The sequence below is a fragment of the Eubalaena glacialis genome, chromosome 7, assembly GCF_028564815.1.
Source record: "Eubalaena glacialis isolate mEubGla1 chromosome 7, mEubGla1.1.hap2.+ XY, whole genome shotgun sequence".
In the NCBI taxonomy this organism is placed as follows: domain Eukaryota; kingdom Metazoa; phylum Chordata; class Mammalia; order Artiodactyla; family Balaenidae; genus Eubalaena; species Eubalaena glacialis.
In genome coordinates, this window is record NC_083722.1 from 99,195,653 (window position 1) to 99,218,034 (window position 22,382).

At 37.9% G+C, this 22,382-nt stretch overlaps 1 long non-coding RNA gene across 1 annotated transcript in view; it reads left to right on the forward strand.

The window, feature by feature from the left end:
* The window catches only part of LOC133094809 (uncharacterized), a 466,764-nt gene that overhangs the window by 126,921 nt on the left and 317,461 nt on the right, over window positions 1-22,382 (forward strand). Inside the window, exon 2 of the long non-coding RNA XR_009701506.1 lies at window positions 22,334-22,374. This is a non-coding gene — a long non-coding RNA (uncharacterized LOC133094809). The remainder of the gene's footprint in view (window positions 1-22,333; window positions 22,375-22,382) is intronic.

The following is a 22,382-nucleotide window of genomic DNA, read 5'->3' on the forward strand; positions in this document are numbered from 1 at the left end:
ATGAAACAGAGAATCAGTGAATTGAACTTTACTTCCTTTATTTAAATTTTCTTTGCTCTTGTATGCCTTTACCAACTGTTACTGAAAAATGTTATTTGGCTTGGCTTTGCCAAAGTCTACTATTTGGGTTATAGTGGATTTTCTAGGCCATTGCATTCTTTTCCTATTTATTATTTAGATGCCCCCAGTTATCAACTGAAGTGTCTATTAAACTTCTTCTCCTAGAGCTTTGAAGTCATTTCTCTCTATCCTTTAAGGTACACTCTCTTGGAATATTCCTTAATTTTGTCCCGTATCAACAATAAAAGGTAATACAAAATAATGACTTTGTTTTTGTTTTAATTATGGCAGGGTAATTTATAACAGCTTTGTTTCTTTACTTATAACTCATAATCATTAGTCACATTTGAGACTGCTTTTAGCATTATTTTTATGGTTTTAAGCTGGATCTTATGCCATCTTTTATCGGGGAATATTTGATAGCTTTTTTCAGAATTATAGACCTTGAAGTTAATGGAATTAGCTTTGCCAAATTCATACCATGCTTCTATTTATTTCCCTATGACAACTTTCTTATTACATCTAATTTGTTTTAGGTTCTCTTTCCATTTCCTTTCCATCTACTAGGAGGATATTGTTTTCACCATGTTCAGGACACAAGTTTAAATAAGTTGATTATTTCACTACTTGATTTTGGGTAAATACAACTACTCATCTCTCTTTTTCTATGTTGTCACTCATAGTGTTTCCTGCATCTGGTATGCTATTGTTTTAGCTCAAGCTGCCATAACAAAATACCATATTCTGGGTTGCTTAAGCAGACATTTATTTCTCACAATTACAGAGGCTGGGAAGTCAAAGATTAAGGTACTAGGAGATTGGGTTTCTGGTGAGAGCCTTCTTCTTGGCTTGCAGATGGCCACCTGTTCCCTGTGTTCTCACATGTTGAAGAGAGCTAGCACTGGGCTATCTGTGTCTGTCTGCGTCTCTAGTCTTACAAGGACACTAATCCCATCATGGAAGCCCTACCCACATGACTTCATGTAAACCTAATTACCTTCCAAAGGACCCACCTCCAAATACCATGAAATTGGGGATTAGGGCTTCACCATATGAATTTGGGGGAATGCAAACAGTCAGTCATAACAACTATCTTTCTCTTTTGTTAGGTTCCTTTACTTCCACCCAAATCCTACTCTAAAAGTAATCCTCAAATCACACCTTCTTGGGTTTGATCTTTCCATTTGGAATTACTGTGAAAACTTACCTCCATCTGCCACTTATTATGTATATAGGCGAGGATATTTTGTTTTCCCACTATGACAACAACTACTAGATGGCATGTCATTTTTGTAAGCTGCAAGGCATCTACCTTCTCCATAATACGTATTTAGGAAGACTGAATGTAAATAATTAGGAAGCTTCTTAGTCAAGCCATTGCTCTTGAAATTACTGGCCTTCAGATATTTGTATTTGCCAAAAACAAGTGTTGATGAAGGAAAAAATTTGAACCCTCATACACTGCTGGTGGGATTGTAAAATAATATAGCTTATTTGGAAAACAGTTTGGCTATCCCTCAATGTTAAACATAAGGTTATCATTTGACCCAGAAATTCCCCTCCTAGATATATACCCAAGAGAAATGAGAACATAAATCCACACTGTTCATAGAAACATTAGTCGTGAAAGTCAAAAAGTGGAGTCATCCTAAATGTTCATCAGCTGATGCACAGATAAACACGTACTGAATATCCATATGATGGAAAGTTATTTGGAAATAAAAAGAAATGAAGTACTGATAATGCTACAACATGGATGAATCTTGCAAACATTATGCTGCGTAAAAGAAGGCATGTATTGTATGATTCCATTTATATGAAATTTCCAGAATAGGCGTATTCATAAAGACAAAAAATAGATTGGTGGTTGCCAGGGGCTAGGAGGAGGAGAAATTGGGAATGATTTTGAATGGAAATATGGGAGTGAATTTATATAGTTTCTTTTGTAGGGAGATGAAAATATTCTGGAACTAGGTGATGGTGATTTTCCAACCCTTGGAAAATGTTAAAAAACTACTGATTGTATATGTATAAATATATAAATAAAACCTTCATATGTCCCAGGGTAATGAACAGAAACCTGACTGAGCCAGAGTCAGGCTTTCTGCAAAACTTTGTATATCAACAATTGCTGGCCTTAAACAAATAGCGTTTCTGTAAAGAATGCTGAACTGAGGTGCGTGGGATTTTTAAGACAGAGTTTTTACTCTGTTACTTTCTTTGCCGTGCAAAAGCTGGAGTTACCACTGTCACATTGGTCCACAATGTTTATTCTTTTTTCTAATCCTTGAAAGCTACTTAGGGACTTCTAATCCATTCTAAAGGAATCTGACAGAACCCACCATGATGACTCAGGTATAGCATGGGGAGTCACACTGCCTGAGGTTTAATACAGACTGTTTATTCTTTTTATACCCTATCTTTCATTCTCTGGATGCAGATTTTGGCTCCCACCCTTGCTGCAAAGCCAGGTTGTGTTTTGCCTCAGGGATTTTTGCTTTCTGCCCTAAGATTTCTCTACTATGAGGAGTTAATAGCTCCTGAGAACCTTGACCAATAGGGGATGAACAACCAGTAAATAGATATTCCCCTGGTCGGTGTTTTGAGTGGAAAACTTTGAAGTTCATTTCGCAGTGTACCACAGTGGGACTGACTCCTGCTTGACCACGATGGTAACCAATTTAACTACAAACCCTTGGATTAGCTTGCTAGCCTTCCTTTTTCCACACCTGGCTATCATTGTGCCCACCTACAAGTAGCCCTTCAGTTTCCCGGATCTCTCCTAAAACAAAACAGCTCGCCTATAACCTTGTGTCATGTCTGTTTCAGGAGCTCTCAAGCTGTGACACATTGTCTGGCACTTAGAACTTCTAGGATCCTAGATGAGTTAAATAATGTCTCTAACTCAGTTACTCCTTCTACATGAAACAATAATAATTGCCTCCTGTGTAGGAAAGAGTATATCAGACCTGAGACTCCTATCCTAAGAGGAATGCATGTGAGATTGGCCCTTGGCTGACATCTGAGATCTTGGCTGGTACTAATATAATTTTTTTAATTGACAAGGGTTGATGACTATGCCTAGACTGTCTGTACAAATAATGTGGTGTATGCTCAACACCTGCTGTCTTTGAGTCGTATGGAATTTTGGTAGTTCTAGCAGAGTGTACCTATGTGACCAGCCCTCCTACAAACGGAATAAACAGTGCCCACACTGAGTCCCTAATCAGCTTGCCTGGACAGAAATATTGCACCCGTGTTGATGCATTTTCATTGCTAGGAAAGTATACACTCTGTGTGACCACCTGATGGGAGGAAGGACACGTAAGGAAACTTGCATATGGATTACTCCAGACTCTGCCTGTGGTTTTTTTCTTTATCATCCAGCTTTGTATTCCTACTACACCATTGTAATAAATCTTAGACATAAGTGCAACTTAGATGCTGAGTCCTGTGAATCTTTCTAGCAAGTCTTTGATTTTAGGAGTAGTCTTGGGGACCCTGACACAGCTGCTGTGGTTATTTTGAAGATTAAATGACATGACGTGAAAGATTTTAGCACAATGCTTCTAACATCATAAGATACTGTGTATCTTAAGATTTACTCAAGTGCCTGCTGTCATTCAGTATGGGGTAGCAATTGGTTTGGGGATCCCAAGTGAATCAGATTGACTGAGTGTGTAGGTCATATCAGAGTCTCAAGAGATAAAGGGGTAGATACACATTAGAGGTGGTGGAGTTGAAATTTAGTTTCATAATGCCTGATGCAGTTGCTTTAAAACTCCAGTCCTTCTCTCCCATCTTTTGCACAGCCAATAGGAAACACAGAATACTAGCTAATGACTTTTCTACTTGTGCCAGCACAGACCTCCTCTCCAAACGCTCCATTTAAAGCCATTGACCTGGACTTTTTCTTTACTTCATTGAGCTGACACCATTTCTCATTTGCAGTGACCTTGCCCTCTGGTCACATGACCACTTCTGACCACTCATCATGAACTGGCTCACACCCTCTCTCTAGGAAGTGATCACAGAGTGCTGGAATCTTGTGGGTCTCTCCTTTCAGGGAACAGAGCGCTGTAGTTTAAAATCATGGATGTGAGTGTGAATATCTAGGTTCTGCACTATGGCTTTGTCTGTAATTGTAAGACTTCGAGCAAGTTACTTATATTTCCCGAGGCTCTGCTTGGTAGTCTGTAATACCAAGATAGCAGTTTTTTTTTAACTTGCTGGTCTACAGTGGGATGGAGGCACAGAATGAGTTACTGTACTGGTGAGAACACTGTATAGACACTAAAGCACTGCACCCATGTTTGCATTTTGGGTTCTTACTTCCTTTCTGTATAGTTTTATGTTGCCATCATCTTCTCACTTTTTTATACTTTGTTTCTCTAAATAGATTGTAAGCTCCTTGATAGTTTGGGCTGCCTCTTTTGTGTATTGACATTCTCTATGGTAGTTAGCAAAGTGGTGTGCTGCTAAATGGGGCTCAGTTAAGAATCTTGTCAAGTTTGGGACTTCCCTGGTGGCGTAGTGGTTAAGAATGTGCCTGCCAGTGCAGGGGACACGGGTTCGATCCCTGCTCTGGGAAGATCCCACATGCCGCGGAGCAACTAAGCCCGTGCACCACAACTGCTGAGCCTGCACTCTAGAGCCTGCGAGCCACAACTACTGAGCCTGCGTGCTGCAACTATTAAAGCCTGCGCACCTAGAGCCCGTGCTCCACAACAAGAAAAGCCACCGCAAGGAGAAGCCCGTGCACTGCAACGAAGAGTAGTCCCCACTCGCCACAACTAGAGAAAGCCTGTGTGCAGCAATGAAGACCCAGTGCAGCCAAAAATAAATAAATAAATAAATAAATTTAAAAAAATAAAAAAAGAATCTTGTCAAGTTTATTGATGAGGACCTGGGAGTTTGGAGGCAGTAGGTCATAGGGGTATTTAGAAGAAAACACTGGATTGAGGGTAACCACTTTATGTAGCAGGAGCTAATTTAGTGGCCGAGTCTATACTGCTGGTTAAAGGCTTCTTCATTATTAGGTGCTTTAGAAGTAAGTGCCCTGTTGCCCTGTAATTTTGTTTCATTAATTATGTCAGACATTGGTGGTATTTGAGGCAAACAACCCTTAGATTGCCTTTTCACCTGTATCATTGGCAAACATTTATCATTGATGGGGCTATTAAGTTCTTATGATTTTTTTTCTCATAGAGATCTAAAAAGAGCCGTGTAGTAATCACCTATCAAAATGCAAACATTATAAAGAAATGGTAATAGAGTATTATTCAATAATAAATACTTTTTTAGCCATTGCTTTATTTAACATTTACATAGTTCTTTGTGTCAGACAATATTATAAAAACTTTATGCATATTAAGTTAATCCTTCTAACATTCTGTGGTGGCTCTGATTATTTTTTTTCCATTTTACAGAGAAACTCAGGAATACAATGATAAGTGAATTAAGATCACATGGATAGATAAATGGCTGAGCTTACAAAACTGGTCAGTCTGGCTCTGTAGCATGTGGTCTTAATCCGTGCTTTTTGCTGCCTTCTGTTATTATCTGTGTACTTAACTATCTGTAGATATGTGCATCCATGGTAACGTGGATATTGTGTTAATTGTTTGGGGGCTGATGTGATGCCATGACTCAGAAAACAAAACAGAAACCTATTCTGAGGATTTACAAACGTTTCTGACTTACTTATCTTTGCATTCCTAACATTTTTACTTTTCATTCTAATTAGGTTCAACAAGGTAAATAAATTGGTGGGTTATAAGATAATGATAGATTAGGAATGCTTGGTAAATCTCTTTAAACTCTAAGTTAATGTCACAAGAGCAACTAATATGAACCTCAACAGCATGTCGTTTGGTACCATAGTCGGTTTGCTTGATTGTCTCAGCATAACTGGCCTGATATTCACGGTCTTTTGTTCATTTTACATATAATCCAGCATTAAAAGCATAAGAAATAAAGGGATAAAAGGTCGATGCCCCGCTTAACTTATTCAACTAAATTATTAAGCCTTCACCTTTTGACCAAATCAAATTCATCTTCTCTCTCCCTGTCCTTCTGCCCATTTTAATACTACAGCACAGATTTAATGGATTAGGAGTAAGTAATAAGAACACGGAGAAGAGTGGCCAACATGATTAAGAATTTCTTGGTGGTGTAATTCCATTATAATTAACATTGTGTAACTGGAGAAATATGGTGTTTGCACATCTTGCTGGCAGATGTTTTTAAGTCAGTGGCAGAAAGGAGATTAAATAGTAAATGAAGACCTATTTATTGAAATTGTTTTTGCATCTTGTATTGTTGGATTTATTTGTTTGTTTCACGAACCACAGTTAATTTAGTAAGGAAAATAAGCAATATGTTTAACAAGCACTGGAAATAAATTTGTTTGCAATGCTTTGAAGTACCATAGTTGAACTTTTTACGTTAGAGAGAAAATACTACTTAAAGATCTATAAAGTGGAAGGTGATTAAATAGTGAAAACAGAGTATTTTCTTCCCAAAAATGTTCAACAGAATTTGAAGTAAATGAAAATAACATGGTTTTGTATGTAGAGAAATTTTCAATTTGTTACAAGTGATTTTTTTCCCAAAAACTCTTTGGCCAATTAAATATATAATCAATTTACATAAGGTTGGATCAGAGTCTTCGGGCCGAGGGGTTGGCAATTTATGGCCCATTGGCCCAGTCTAGTTCTCCACTTCTTTGTGTGTCTTCCACATACTAAGCATGCTTTTTAAAAATATTTTTAGATGGTTGGGAAAAAATCAAAAGAATAGTAATTCATGATATGTGAAAACTATGACATTCAAATGTCAGTGTCCATAAATAAAGTTTTGTCGGCACACAGCCACACTCGTGTGTGTATATATTGTCCATACTGATTTCATGTTACAACAGCAGAGTTGAGTAGTTCTGATACAGATTTTATGACCTGCAAGGCTGAAAATATTTATCATCTAACTCTTTACAAAAAAGTTTGCAGACCCCTGCCCTAGCCAATAAAGAAAATAAAACATCAGTAGTAATAATAAGACCGTGATTTCTAATAGGACAGTAATTTCAATACAAATATCTCCATTTTACAGATCAAGACACTGAGGCTCTGATTTTTAAGTCATTGACTTGGTTAGAATTGTGTTTTAAGGGCCTTCTTGAACTATAACAACTTGTAATATATATAGATGCCTACAATTTAGATCTATTTAAAAAATATTTTAAGTCTTTTGAAAATGGGCTACATGTTCTAATTTAATTAAGTTATTAAATACAATTTGGTTGATTGATTTAAAAGCAGTCATTCCAGTGTAGGGAACTTTGGACATGCCGTATCAACTTGTAGCTATCTACAAAAGGGAGGTTGGTATTCCGTTTTCATAGTAGATGGTAGAATCACTTTTCTGTGTCAGTGTGGATCCTGCTATATATAAAAATGATTACAAGTTGGTGCAACTTTTATTTTGAGAATTTTAATACAGTGGTCTTGGGGAATTGGCCCCTAAGGCCTTTCTGTGGAAATCCTTGCTGCTCACTCATTTATTGCAGAAAAAAATAAATTGGCAAAGACGATGGCTGTTCATGGTAAGAGCTTACTTAGCTAGGTTTATGGAAGGAGGCAAGAAGTTATTGATGTTTTCCATCATTGATTTCTCATCTTCCTTGCTGAACTAGAGGGTCACAATAAATGATTGTTGCATTAGAATGTGATGATGATCAGTTTTCTGTGTTATTAAAAAATGGCTTAAGAGGTCTATTTAATAGGGTACTTAGGCTAACTTTAAGCCTGGTAGAAGAGGTTTTCTCAAGAGTTTCCTGAAATTCAGTGTTGAAAGACTTATTACATGAAACACGGTAAGGTAAACCGCATTTTAGTTGGCAAAATCTCTTAGGCTTATTGAATGGATCTTCTGAGAATTCAGGTTGTCATTACACAGTGCTAAATATCAGAATAACAGCTGAAATTCATATAGTTACCTGGATTCTTAAAAATACCCATTCTTATAGACTTCCTTAGATACAGCTGATAGATGATAATCTATATAATGCCTTGAGGGCTGAGCCTTTGTCTTTCAGTATCTTCAGTATCAAGAACAGTAACTAAATAATAGTAAATATTATTATTTTAGCTAACCTTTACTGAACACTATGTGCCAGGAATTGAGCTAATTTTTTTTTTTTTTTTTTTTTACAAATAATACTTAATTAACTGTCTAAACACCTTCCGCTCTTAATAATTTATTCCAATAATACAGGGTTTACAGGGCCATATAAAACACTCAAGGTGGCTGAAATTAACACTCAGGTATCTCTGACTCCAAAGCTTGATCTTTGTCATGCTGCGGTTGTAGGGCATTCTCCAAATGTTTGATGAGTGAATGCATGGGTGTGTGAAAGAGTCAGTTGTTATCAGCAATACATCATCATGGTTTCTTTCCTCTTAATTCTAGTACTGTGATCATAGTTATTAAGCTTTTTCAGAGATCCACACTCGATTCACTTGCTTTGAAAAAGAATCCTTATGGAGGAGTCTAACTTATGACTTAGGGATCAGCTGCCTCTGTCATACACAGCAGTGTGACTGGAAGCAAAGATGTGGTATTTCTGTTGCGACTTAGATGGACTGCAAAGGATCAGTTGTTAAGTATGTCATTTGTTGAGCTAAAACTAAATGTTAATACCCCTTCAAGGACCATAATGAGTATGACTTGAAGAGGTCTCTTATATACATACCTCGAATGATTTGCACAGCAGTGCTCATGGCTAGAAAGAAAGGTATTTTATACCTACGACAAGGGACTCAGGGGATTTGAGTGATTTGCCCAGGTAACCCAGGTGGAAACTCAAGTCTTCTGACTGCAACACCATGTTGGGTAGGGCCTTGTTTTGAGGGGGAAGAGCTGGACTCAAATAAAACCCAAGCAGTTTTCCCATACCTAGATAAGATTGTACAGATACATGGGTTCTTCCCTTTTAGAGACCGACTTAGTTACTGGAACCATCAAAATACAAGTGCACACAAAGGAACATGTGGCATATACATATGTCATAGATACTAATGCTTTAGTTCTGTACTGTGCAATGGAAATATACTGTGAGCCAAAAATATAATTTCAATTTTTCTAGAAGTCACAGTAAAATGTACAATGAAACAGGCAGAAATTTATTAAATATATTGTGTTCAAAATATTATATCAACCTGTACCAGTATTAAAACAATTAGGAATAAGATACTTTACACTCATTTTTTTTACACTATCTTTTCATTTCTTATTAGCTACTTTACAAGCACTCAGTAGCCACATCTGGCTAGTGGTACCATATTGGATAGCACAGCTCTAAACAGTAGGATAGTATGACCCAGCTTTCCTGCTTGGGTATGGAAAAGCTCTGAGAAGAAAGGAAGGGAAGAAGTTTTCCTTATTTATTCTTCTACATCCCCCATATTTTGTTATTCACATGATCTCCTTTATGTTTAGATTTAAATGTCTTTTCATATTTTTAACCTAACTGGCTAGTCATCTCACTGTTTGACATTCACTCATCGGATGAAGAGTTTCTATTCTCAAGAGTTCTCTGAGGAGGCAGTATATCTGTGCAAGGAAATAGATAAGCATGACTCCAGTGATTGGAACAAAATTAGAAGAATCCTGAGGAAAAATTGCTGCTGTAATTTAACAGATGCACCTCAGCAGCATCCAAGGCTCATGAGAAGCAAATTGGTTATTTTGGGTTAATGTCAAATGAATATGCTTTTACTTCACATTTTTTTCTCTCTTTGTCATTCAGCTAAAATGAATGGTTGATAATGGTTAGAACGTCATTTAGCTACAGAAAGAAGAGAAAAACCCAGAAAATATTTAAGCTACTTTTCAAATCATTCAAACAATTATATCCTGATAAAATTATGATAATTTTGATCCAGATTACAAGGTTTTTGTGTTTTTCCCTAATCTTTTAGACATTTATTAATTCAGTATAAAACAGTCCTGTGAAATTAACACATGATTATATGCAAATTATACTTTTCTGTAAAGAAATTTCCCCAGTTGACAGGCTTACCAGAGAGCATTTAAATACCATGTTCTAGATATAGATATGTGTAGTACACACATTTGCTTTTTTTAATCTTAATATGAGGCTGTCCTCTACTTGTCTGAAATTTTATAGTATGTCAAAAAATGACTTGTATTATCATCTAATAATAATTACATGAACAGCATCATCTAATAATAATTACATGAACAACTAAGTTTTATCAGTGCTTACCATGAATACCAGTAAAATGCAAATTTTGTTCTGTACACTTCATATGAATTATTTCATTAATCTTAACAATAACCCTATCAGGTAGCTATTACAACCAGGAAGAAGTGCTCCAATGACCGTATATTCCTAGACTTTATATTTCTAGAGGAGGCATTTCTGAGTCAAAAAAAAAAACCAAAAAAGGCTTTTTGCTTTTTATAGATACTGGTAAATAATTCTCCCCAGAATTTGTACCAATGGATCCACCCACTAAAAATGTATGTGAATGTCTGTTATACCACACACTTATCAACACAGTGTAAAACTTTTGATCTTTGCCAATTTGATAGAGGGAAAACATGAAGTGTGAAAAAGTTTTGTTTCCGTTGGTGTTTTCTATTATAATTGAGATCATACCCTTTCCATAGCTCTTATCACACTCTGTATCTCAAAACAGCCTTGCCACGGAATCAACAAGTCTTAAGTGAGACAACCTTGGGGGTGGAAATTCATGAGAAAAATTGAATTGAGGAAGAGATACAGGAGCTTTTTGACCTTGGCAGATAGATTCTACTTTTATGAAATGCCCTATCGCCTTTCTGAGGTGGTTTGAGCCCTTTAGATACAAATCTGTTTTCTCACTAAGAAATTGGTTAATTTCACCTAATTGCAACAGTTAGGAGCATTCAAATCATCGAAGCATAGCTGATAACTCTGGCCACTGTCATTATATTTTTAAACTAAATGGGGGTCACATTGAACTGTTTTGAGATATGACGATTATTAAACATATACCCACAGAAACCCCAAAGGGATGCTAAGAATTGATGGGCTTTTATTTTTACATACCAGATTCTTAACTGATCCAGGACTGAAATCTGCTGTAGACTCCTCACTCAAAAAAATCGTAAGAATACTGAGTATTTCATTGTTAGTAGACAACTTTCTGTACTAGAAGCATACTTCGTACCTTCACCTTGTGGCCTGGCCTCTACATAACCTTTTAAGTGGTCGATTAAAAAGCTTTTGCCTCCTTTTTTTTTTCCTTCAGTCCTGTGATATATTCTGCATTCTCCCTCATGGCTATATGCACTATCATATACATAGCCTTTCTGAACGAGGCAGATACAATTCAGTATGTAGTACTTGATTTTGAATAATACTGCTTAACTTAAGGATTATCTGCAGTGATTGAGGACAGGCGTGGACGGTGTGGGAAATGAAATCCATTGAGAATCTTCAGATCATTTTTCTGGGTGCTTATTTCACTGGTGTTCTCTCTAATAAACCTTTTAACAAAGCAGCAGTATGATAGAATCATCCTAGGTATCACAGTTATTATCTCTTGCAGAGACTTCAAGGTCATCTGGTTCACCCCTGTAATTTTGTAGATGAAGAAGCTCATTAGAGAAATGACTTTTCCAAGAAATTATTGGAAACGTCCATCCAAACGCCTTGGTTTGAGCCTAGTGAGTTCTCCTTTCTCAAAATTATCCATGCCCTGTTTGAACAAGAAGTGAATGTGCAACAAAAGAAGAAAAGCAAACAAGGACACTTACCTGGAAAATATACCTGATGTAATTAGTGTTGGCAGTATTTCCTCTTCATTCCTGTTATTCCATATGATTTCTTGCTCATTTAGGCATCTAACACGTTTTCTTTATTTTCAGATGATAATTGGCCAGGTAGCTTTTAGATTCTGAAATGACAACCTACTTTTTGGGAAGAGAATCGGGAATAGATATTTATTAAAAGGTCATTATTGCAGCTAGCAGAGATTAACAAACTTCATCAGGTTGTTGAGTTTCTCTGCTTACCACATTTATACACAGAACTACTTATAGAAGTGACTTTATTCTGGACACTGGACCAAGAAGTCGTTGACAGGGATTCATGCTGATATATCTGATAGGACCATTTATTAAATGCCCTTTTATGGAGCTGACAAGACTGGGTATAGCACCTAGAGTTAGGAAGAAGTAAAATTACTTTCTTTAGCATGAGGCAGATGCATTGTTGACTGCCTTTGTCATAAAGGAATTGTATTTTAATCTTCATCAGTTACTCCAAATGAAGTTCAATCATTTTATCAGTGTGGACTTCACAAACAGCATGTTGCCTTTGTCTTTTTTCCTCTTCTATTCTCTTGCTCACTTAGTAGCACCCATCTCTCTGCCAGAAAAGCATGTTATTGCATCTTCAGTACTACCTCGGTCGCAAAAGATTCAAGTTTATGCTAAGTGGAGACCAGATACTTGTCTTTCTTGTTGCTTGAAGCTTTGACAAAACCTGTTCACTTGCTTTGAACAGTATTGCTCTGAGTTTACTTTTGCTTGGAAAAAGGCCATAGGTATTTGGAAAAATTGAGTTACTTATCTTGGCTTATCTGTGGCATTGGTAAGGGCTTCTGTCTTAGAGCTCACTCAGAACTAACAAAAGAACAAAGTGGCCACGAAGACCCATAAGTCTGGGTGTTTCAGAAACAAAAATGATTTATTTTTCCCTGTTCTCTTTGCCTTTTGACTAGAGCTTGAATTGAATGATTACTGTGAATTGCATGAGATTTAATGATGTTAACATTATCAATTTGTACATTTATCCAGGTGTGAACAGGTGTGCATAACAGGATAACATGAAAGCTATTTAGATTAAGCAGTTTATTAATATGAAAGCTAACTTTGATGCAGTCACAAACAAAGAACCCCAAATAGCTATCTAGGAAGGGTATATGTCAGCCTGTGTTTGAACATGCTACAGTAAATATTTAAAATAAGTCTGTCAAAATTTTGAAGAAATTAAAATTATCCTGTATCGTTTTATTTTTCTAACTTTAAAAAATTAATTCCTGTCATTGTTTTTCTGTATTTTTGAGCCTTTGTATATCCACTTAAAAATAATCTTCCCAGTGCAAATTTCATAGTCCTTTAACTTGTCTCTATATGGTAAGCATATGATGTATTAATGGTTACTATGCCGACTAGAGAACTAGATTTCAACAAAATGCTCTCATTTGATTTTAAATTTTGACGATTGAGAAGTCATAGGAGCGTCTAGTATCATGCATGTTCTTGGGCAATTCATTTATTAACTGTTGCACACAACCACTCAGTATCCAGATTTTAGGTGGCCACTGTGGTGAAGGCATTGCACCTGGTGCTGGAATGTAAACATTGAGCACCGTCCTGTTTCAAGGCACATACAGTTTAGTTAAAGTAGATGTGTTAGTAAACCAGTTTAAAATTTAGTGCAGAAAATGTTGTGATAGGAGATGCAGAAAAGACCCATCTTAATTCAGTGGAGAAGGGCTTGGGAAGTTGAGGTTGGTGGAGTTGAGTTTAAGGGATGTTGAGTGAATGCTTCCATAGCTAGAAGGTAGTATGAATCACCCACAGTATTGTGAAAATGCTGTGCGGCAGCAATATCATCGTCATGAAGTTACATGATGGTCTCAGTGGGAGAAATTGTAAGGTTTACATCATCTGGATCATTGCCAAGGCTTTGTAATTGAGCAGGAAGTACACAGGAGTTGGAGATAAGAAGTCTCATTTTGCTGCTTATTAGCAACACAACCACACGGGCCACACACTGATCCTCTCTTACTGTACTTTCGTCTCTGTCAGCTGGAGATACTGCCAGTAGGTACTCAGTAAATGTCTGACTTCATGTTCAAAGGATATCATGTATCTGGAAGCATGTAGCAAATGGGAAAGGTCTATAAAACGTTAACTTGTGAGGCTGGAGAGGGACGTTCAGGATGGCGGAGAAGTAAGACATGGAGATCACCTACCTCCCCACAAATACATCAGAAATACATTTACATGTGGAACAACTCCTACAGAACACCTGCTGAATGCTGGCAGAAGACCTCAGATTTCCCAAAAGGCAAGAAGCTCCCCAAGTACCTGGGTAGGGCAAAAGAGAAAAGGAAAAACAGAGACAAGAGGGACAGGACCTGCACCTCTGGGAGGGAGATGTGAAGGAGGAAAAGTTTCCACACACTAGGAAGCCCTTCACTGGTGGAGATGGTGGGGGGGGGGCGGGGAAGCTTCGGAGCCACGGAGGCGAGCGCAGCCACAGGGGTGCGGAGGGCAAAGCGGAGAGATTTCCGCACAGAGGATCGGCGCCGACCAGCACTTACCAGCAGAGAGGCTTGTCTGCTCACCTGCCCGGGGCGGGCGGGCGCTGGGAGCTGAGGCTCGGGCTTCGGAGGTCGGATCTCAGGGAGAGGACTGGGGTTGGCTGCGTGAACACAGCCTAAAGAGGTCAAGTGCGCCACAGCTAGCCGGGAGGGAGTCCGGGGAAAAGTCTGGAGCTGCCGAAGAGGCAAGAGACCATTGTTTCAGGGTGCGCAAGGAGAGGGGATTCAGAGCACCACCGAAACGAGTTCCAGAGACGGGTGTGAGCTGTGGCTATCAGCGCGGACCCCAGAGACGGGGATGAGACGCTAAGGCTGCTGCTGCAGCCACCAAGAAGCCTCTGTGCAAGCACAGGTCGCTATCCACACCTCCCCTCCCGGGAGCCTGTGCAGCCTGCCACTGCCTGGGTCCCGTGATCCAGGGACAACTTCCCCGGGAGAACACACAGCGCGCCTCAGGCTGGTGCAACGTCATGCTAAACTCTGCTGCCTCAGGCTCGCCCTGCATTCCATACCCTTCCCTCCCGCCAGCCTGAGTAAGCCAGAGCCCCCTAATCAGCTGTTCCTTTAACCCCGTCCTATCTGGGCAAAGAACAGACGCCCTCAGGCGACCTATACACAGAGGCAGGGCCAAATCCAAAGCTGAACCACAGGCGCTGTGTGAACAAAGAAGAGAAAGGGAAATTTCTCCCAGCAGCCTCAGGAGCAGTGGATTAAATCTCTACAATCAACTGGATGTACCTGCATCTGTGGAATACCTGAGTAGATAATGAATCATCCCAAAATTGAGGCGGTGGACTTTGGGAGCAACTTGCGGTTTGCTTTCTGTATCTAATTTGTTTCTGGTTTTATGTTTATCGTAATTTAGTATTTAGAGCTTATTATCATTGGAAGATTTCTTTATTGATTTGGTTGCTCTCTCCATTTTTATATATATATATATATTTTTCCTTTTGCTCTTTTTGTGAGTGTGTGTGTATGCTCTTTGTGTGATTTTGTCTGTATAGGTTTGCTTTTACCATTTGTCCTACGGTTCTGTCTGCTTTTTTTTTTTTTTTTGGTACAGTTTTTAGTGCTTGTTATCATTGGTGGCTTTGCTTTTAGGTTTGGTTGCTCTCTTCTTTTATTTTAAATTTTTTTAACTTTAAATTTTTTATTTTAATAACTTTATTTTGTTTTATTTTTTTTCTTTACTTCTTTCTTTTTTTTTTTTCTCCCTTTTCTTCTGAGCTGTGTGGCTGACAGGGTCTTGGTACTCTGGCCGGGTGTCAGGCCTGAGCCTCTGAGGTGGGAGAGCCGAGTTCAGGACATTGGTCCACCAGAGACCTCTCAGCTCCACATAATATGAAATGGTGAAAGCTCTCCCAGAGATCTTCATCTCAACGCTAAGACCCAGCTCCACTCAACGACCAGCAAGCTACAGTGCTGGCCACCCAATGCCAAACAACTAGCAAGACAGGAACACAGCCCCACCCGTTAGCAAAGAGGCTGTCTAAAATCATAGTAATGTCACAGAAACCCCAAAACACACCACTGGGTGCGGTCCTGCCCACCAGAAAGACAAGATCCAGCCCCACCCACCAGAACACAGGCACCAGTCCCCTCCACCAGGAAGCCTACACAACCCACTGAACCAACCTTACCCACTGGGGGCAGACACCAAAAACAATGGGAACTACGAACCTGCAGCCTGCGAAAAGGAGGCCCCAAACACACTAAGTTAAACAAAACGAGAAGACAGACAAATACACAGCAGATGAAGGAGCAAGGTAAAACCCCACCAGACCAAACAAATGAAGAGGAAATAGGCAGTCTACTTGAAAAAGAATTCAGAGTAATGAGAGTAAAGATAATCCAAAATCTTGGAAATGGAGAAAATACAAGAAATGTTTAACTAGGACCTAGAAGAACTAAAGAGCAAACAAACAATGATGAACAACACAATAAATGAAATTAAAACTTCTCTAGAAGGAATCAATAGCAGAATAACTGAGGCAGAAGAACAGATAAGTGACCTGGAAGATAAAATAGTGGAAATAACTACCACAGAGCAGAATAAAGAGAAAAGAATGAAAAGAATTGAGGACAATCTCAGAGACCTCTGGGACAAGACTAAATGCACCAACATTCGAATTATAGGGGTCCCAGAAGAAGAGAAAAAGAAAGGGACTGAGAAAATATTTGAAGAGGTTATAGTTGAAAACTTCCCTAATATGGGAACGGAAATAATCAAGTCTAGGAAGCGCAGAGAGTCCCATAAAGGATAAATCCAGGGAGAAACTCGCCAAGACACATGTTAATCAAACTATCAAAAATTAAATACAAAGAAAAATTATTAAAAGCAGCAAGGGAAAAACAACAAATAACATAAAAGGGAATCCCCATAAGGTTAACAGCTGATCTTTCAGCAGAAACTCTGCAAGCCAGAAGGGAGTGGCAAGACATATTTAAAGTCATGAAAGGGAAAAACCTACAACCAAGATTACCCAGCAAGGATCTCATTCAGATTCAACAGGGAAATTAAAACCTTTACAAACAAGCAAAAGCTAAGAGAATTCAGCACCACCAATCCAGCTTTACAACAAATGCTAAAGGAATTTCTCTAGGCAGGAAACACAAGAGAAGGAAAAGACCTACAATAACAAACCCAAAACAATTAAGAATATGGTAATAGGAACATACATATCGATAACTACCCTAAATGTAAATGGATTACATGCTCCAACCAAAAGACATAGACTGGCTGAATGGATACAAAAAGAAGACCCATATATATGCTGTCCACAAGAGACCCACTTCAGACCTAGGGACACATACAGACTGAAAGTGAGGGAATGGAAAAAGATATTCCATGCAAATGGAAATCAAAAGACAGCTGGAGTAGCAATTCTCATATCAGACAAAATGGACTTTAAAATAAAGACTATTACAAGAGACAAAGAAGGACACTACATAATGATCAAGGGATCAATCCAAGAAGAAGATATAACAATTGTAAATATTTATGCACCCAACATAGGAGCACCTCAATACATAAGGCAAATGCTAACAGCCATAAAAGGGGAAATCGACAGTAACACAAGCATAGTAGGGGACGTTAACACCCCACTTTCACCAATGGACAGATCATCCAAAATGAAATAAGGAAACACAAGCTTTAAATGATACATTAAACAAGATGGACTTAATTGATATTTATAGGACATTCCATCCAAAAACAACAGAATACACTTTCTTCTCAAGTGCTCATGGAACATTCTCCAGGATAGATCATATCTTGGGTGACAAATGAAGCCTTGGTAAATTTAAGAAAATTGAAATCGTATCAAGTATCTTTTTTGACCACAATGCTATGAGACTAGATATCAGTTACAGGAAAAAAATCTGTAAAAAATACAAACTCACAGAGGCTAAACAGTACACTACTAAATAACCAAGAGATCACTGAAGAAATCAAACAGGAAATCGGAAAATACCTAGAAACAAATGACAGTGAAAACACGATGACCCAAAACCTATGGAATGCAGCAAAAGCAGTTCTAAGCGGGAAATTTATAGAAATACAATCCTACCTCAAGAAACAAGAAACATCTCAACTAAACAACCTAACGTTACACCTAAAGCAATTAGAGAAAGAAGAACCAAAAAACCCCCAAAGTTAGCAGAGGGAAAGAAATCGTACAGATCAGATCAGAAATAAATGAAAAAGAACTGAAGGAAACAATAGCAAAGATCAATAAAACTAAAAGCTGGTTCTTTGAGAAAGTAAACAAAATTGATAAACCATTAGCCAGACTCATCAAGAAAAAAAGGGAGAAGACTCAAATCAATAGAATTAGAAATGAAAAAGGAGAACTAACACCTGACACTGTGGAAATACAAAGGATCATGAGAGATTACTATAAGCAACTATATGCCAATAAAATGAACAACCTGGAAGAAACGGACAAATTCTTAGAAAAGCACAACCTTCTCAGACTCAACCAGGAAGAAATAGAAAATATAAAGGGACCAATCACAAGCACTGAAATTGAAACTGTGATTAAAAATCTTCCAACTAACAAAATCCCAGGACCAGATGGCTTCACAGGCAAATACTATCAAACATTTAGAGAAGAGCTAACACCTATCCTTCTCACACTCTTCCAAAATACAGCAAAGGGAGGAACACTCCCAAACTCATTCTACGAAGCCACCATCACCCTGATACCAAAACCAGACAAAGATGTCTCAAAAAAAGAAAACTACAGGCCAATATCACTGATGAACATAGATGCAAAAAGGAGGAATCAGGCCCCCGGAGTTCAGAGTATACTACAAAGCTGCAGTAATCAAGACAGTATGGTACTGGCACAAAAACAGAAATATACATCAATGGAACAGAATAGAAAGCCCAGAGATAAACCCACACACATATGGTCACCTTATCTTTGATAAAGGAGGCAAGAATATACAATGGAGAAAAGACAGCCTCTTCAATAAGTGGTGCTGGGAAAACTGCACAGTTACGTGTGAAAGAATGAAGTTAGAACACTCCCTAACACCATACACAAAAATAAGCTCAAAATGGATTAGAGACCCAAATGTAAGGCCAGACACTACAAAACTCTTAGAGGAAAACAAAGGCAGAACACTCTATGTCTTAAATCACAGCAAGATCCTTTTTGACCCACCTCCTAGAGAAATGGAAATTAAAACAAAAATAAACAGATGGGACTTAATGAAACTTAAAAGCTTTTGCACAGCAATGGAAACCAAAAACAAGACGAAAAGACAACCCTTAGAATGGGAGAAAATATTTGCAAATGAAACAGCTGACAAAGGATTAATCTCCAAAATATACAAGCAGCTCATGCAGCACAATATCAAAAAAACAAACAACCCAATCCAAAAATGGGCAGAAGACCTAACTAGACATTTTTCCAAAGAAGATATACAGATTGCCAACAAACACATGAAACGATGCTCAACATCAGTAATCCTTAGAGAAATGCAAATCAGAACTACAATGAGGTTTCACCTCACACCAGTCAGAATGGCCATCATCAAAAAATCTACAAACAATAAATGCTGGAGAGGGTGTGGAGAAAAGGGGACCCTCTTGCACTGTTGGTGGGAATGTAAATTGATACAGCCACTATGGAGAACAGTATGGAGGTTCCTTAAAGAACTAAAAATAGAACTACCATACAACCCAGCAATCCCACTACTGGGTATATTCCCTGAGAAAACCATAATTCAAAAAGAGTCATGTACCACAATGTTCATTGCAGGTCTGTTTACAATAGCCAGGACATGGAAGCACCCTAAATGTCCATCGACTTATAAAGGGATAAAGAAGATGTGGCACGTATATGCAATGGAATATTACTCAGCCATAAAAAGAAACAAAATTGAGTTATTTGTAGTGAGGTGGATGGACCTAGAGACTGTCACACAGAGTGAAGTAAGTCAGAAAGAGAAAAACTAGTACCGTATGGTAACACATGTATGGAATCTAAAAGAAAAAAAAAAAAAGGTTTTGAAGAACCTAGGGGCAGGACAGGAATAAGGACGCAGACGTAGAGAATGGACTTGAGGACACAAGGAGGGGGAATGGTAAGCTTGATGAAGTGAGAAAGTGGTATGGACATAGATACACTACCAAATACGAAATAGATAGCTAGTGGTAAGCAGCCATAAAGCACAGGGAGATTAGCTAGGTGCTTTGTGTCCACCTAGAGGGGTGGGATAGGGAGTGTGAGAGAGATGCAAGAGGGAGGAAATATAGTGATACATGTATATGTATAGTTGATTCTCTTTGTTATAAAGCAGAAACTAACACACCAATAACTGATTCACTTTGTTATAAAGCAGAAACTGTCACACCATTGTAAAGCAATTATACGCCAATAAAGATGTTAAAAATAAATAAATAAATAAATAGTTTTTATTCTGTATAAATTTTTCCACACCAACTATATTCCATTCTTCAAATTACATCTGGAGAGTAACTAATGTTGGTTTGTTAAAAAAGCAAAACAATTAGCATTTTATAAAGGTCATTATTGTACCCCATGCCTTTTGTTTTGGGGCTCTGGAATAATCTAATAATCTTAAATATTTTCCTCAGGAATGCAGCATGCTTGTGTTCCTTTTATAGCAACACACTTTGGTATGAATGGAACGTGAAAATGATAAACCCCAAACTATCATTTTCAGGCATTCATATTAATTTCACTTACTAATATATTGAATATGAAGCTTTATGCTAGGAACCAGGGATCTGCAACATAGATGCCATAATCATTTAGTTTAAAGTTCAGTGAGGGCTGTAGTCATAAATGACACAATTACAAAGACAGTTTGTGATAAAAGCTTTGAAGAAGCAAATGCTGTCCTGTGAGAGTATAGAATATTATGAGAACCTGACTTAGGGTGTTAGAGGAGGTTTCTCTTAGTGAAATTTAAGTGGGAGTCCACAGAGTGAATAGGTGGAAATGGGTTAAAGGAAAGAACATGACAGAAGAAACAGTATGTATAAAAGCCCTGAGATAGGAAAGAACATGGCTCATTTCTACAACTGAAAACACTTTAGTGTATCTGGGGTGCAGAGAGCAAGGTGGAGGGTGGTGAAAGGTGAGCTATTGGGAATATTTCACAAAGGTTAGATGATGCAAGGATTTGTAGGCCAATTAAAGACTGTGGTCTTATTTTTATGACTACTTGGACGACACTGAAGCATCTTAAGAGGGTTTGGGTTGGGAGAGGTGATAATACTGGCTAATGGATAGCAAAGGCATAGGTGGTGTCAGGAGACAATGCAGTGAGAATGTGCTCATTGCTACTATAGGTGAGAGGTAATGGTAGGTTGAGGGAACTAGTGGTAGAGATAGGGAGAGGTGGGTGAAGTGAAATGATCTTGACTTAGTGGTAGATTGAGTATTGATGCGATAAGAGACAAGGGAAGGTATGTGTGTCTCCTGACTCTCTGGCTTGATAAATTATGGTGGTGCCATTCGCTATCAACTCTAGAAGTGGGCCCTTTAGTGGGGAGAGAGGATTGGTATAGGAAGTCATGTGTTTGTATACAGGCACATTGAGTTTGACATCCCTTTAGAGTATCCAAATAGAGATGTCAGGTAGTCAATTGGCTGCATGGATCTAGAGCTCAGAAAAGAAAGTATGAAGACAATATAGAACTCAAAGAAACATAAATATGTTTTTGTGTTAAGTCCAAACTATCATCGGTATCACCTGGAGTTTAAATTTAGAAACGTTTAGTGTATAATTTTTGAGGGTAAAAAAAGTGAGGATTTGTAAATCTTGGACAGCCTTTATACTATTTAAAATTTTTATAATTGTACCGTCTGTCCTACTTTTATAAATTAGGTTTCAAGTTTTAAAAAATGTATTCTAAAAATTTGGCAGTGATTTTAAAGAAAGTATAAGGGAATTGTTTTCATGTAGTTTATACGGAATGAATATTAATTGTTGCTCTTTACGATCTTATGTAATTTATCCTTTAATTTCAAATGATACAGAGTTTTGATTTTAATACGAAAATCAAATACTTAATTTAGCTCATTTAAACATATTGCCTTATCAGTATCTTTCTCGTTTCAGATATTTAGATATAGATCATCCTACTGGCCTTTTTTATGGATTCACCGTGACAGTTTTCTTGCTCATCAGGGTATCTTACTACACAGTTTAAGGAATATCTTGGTAAAACCAGGTTCTCTGTAATTGACTGAGAAAAACTTTTTCTCGCATAACTTGCCATTGAGACTTTTTTCTAACACCATTGATGCCACTGGAATGCAGCTGATTATTAAAAAGAAAAAGTCTAGGTTTATGCTTTATTCTAAAATCCATTTATTTATTTGTAGGTGATATGCAATTGAACTTGAGATGAATAACATGTTTGGGGGTAAGTAC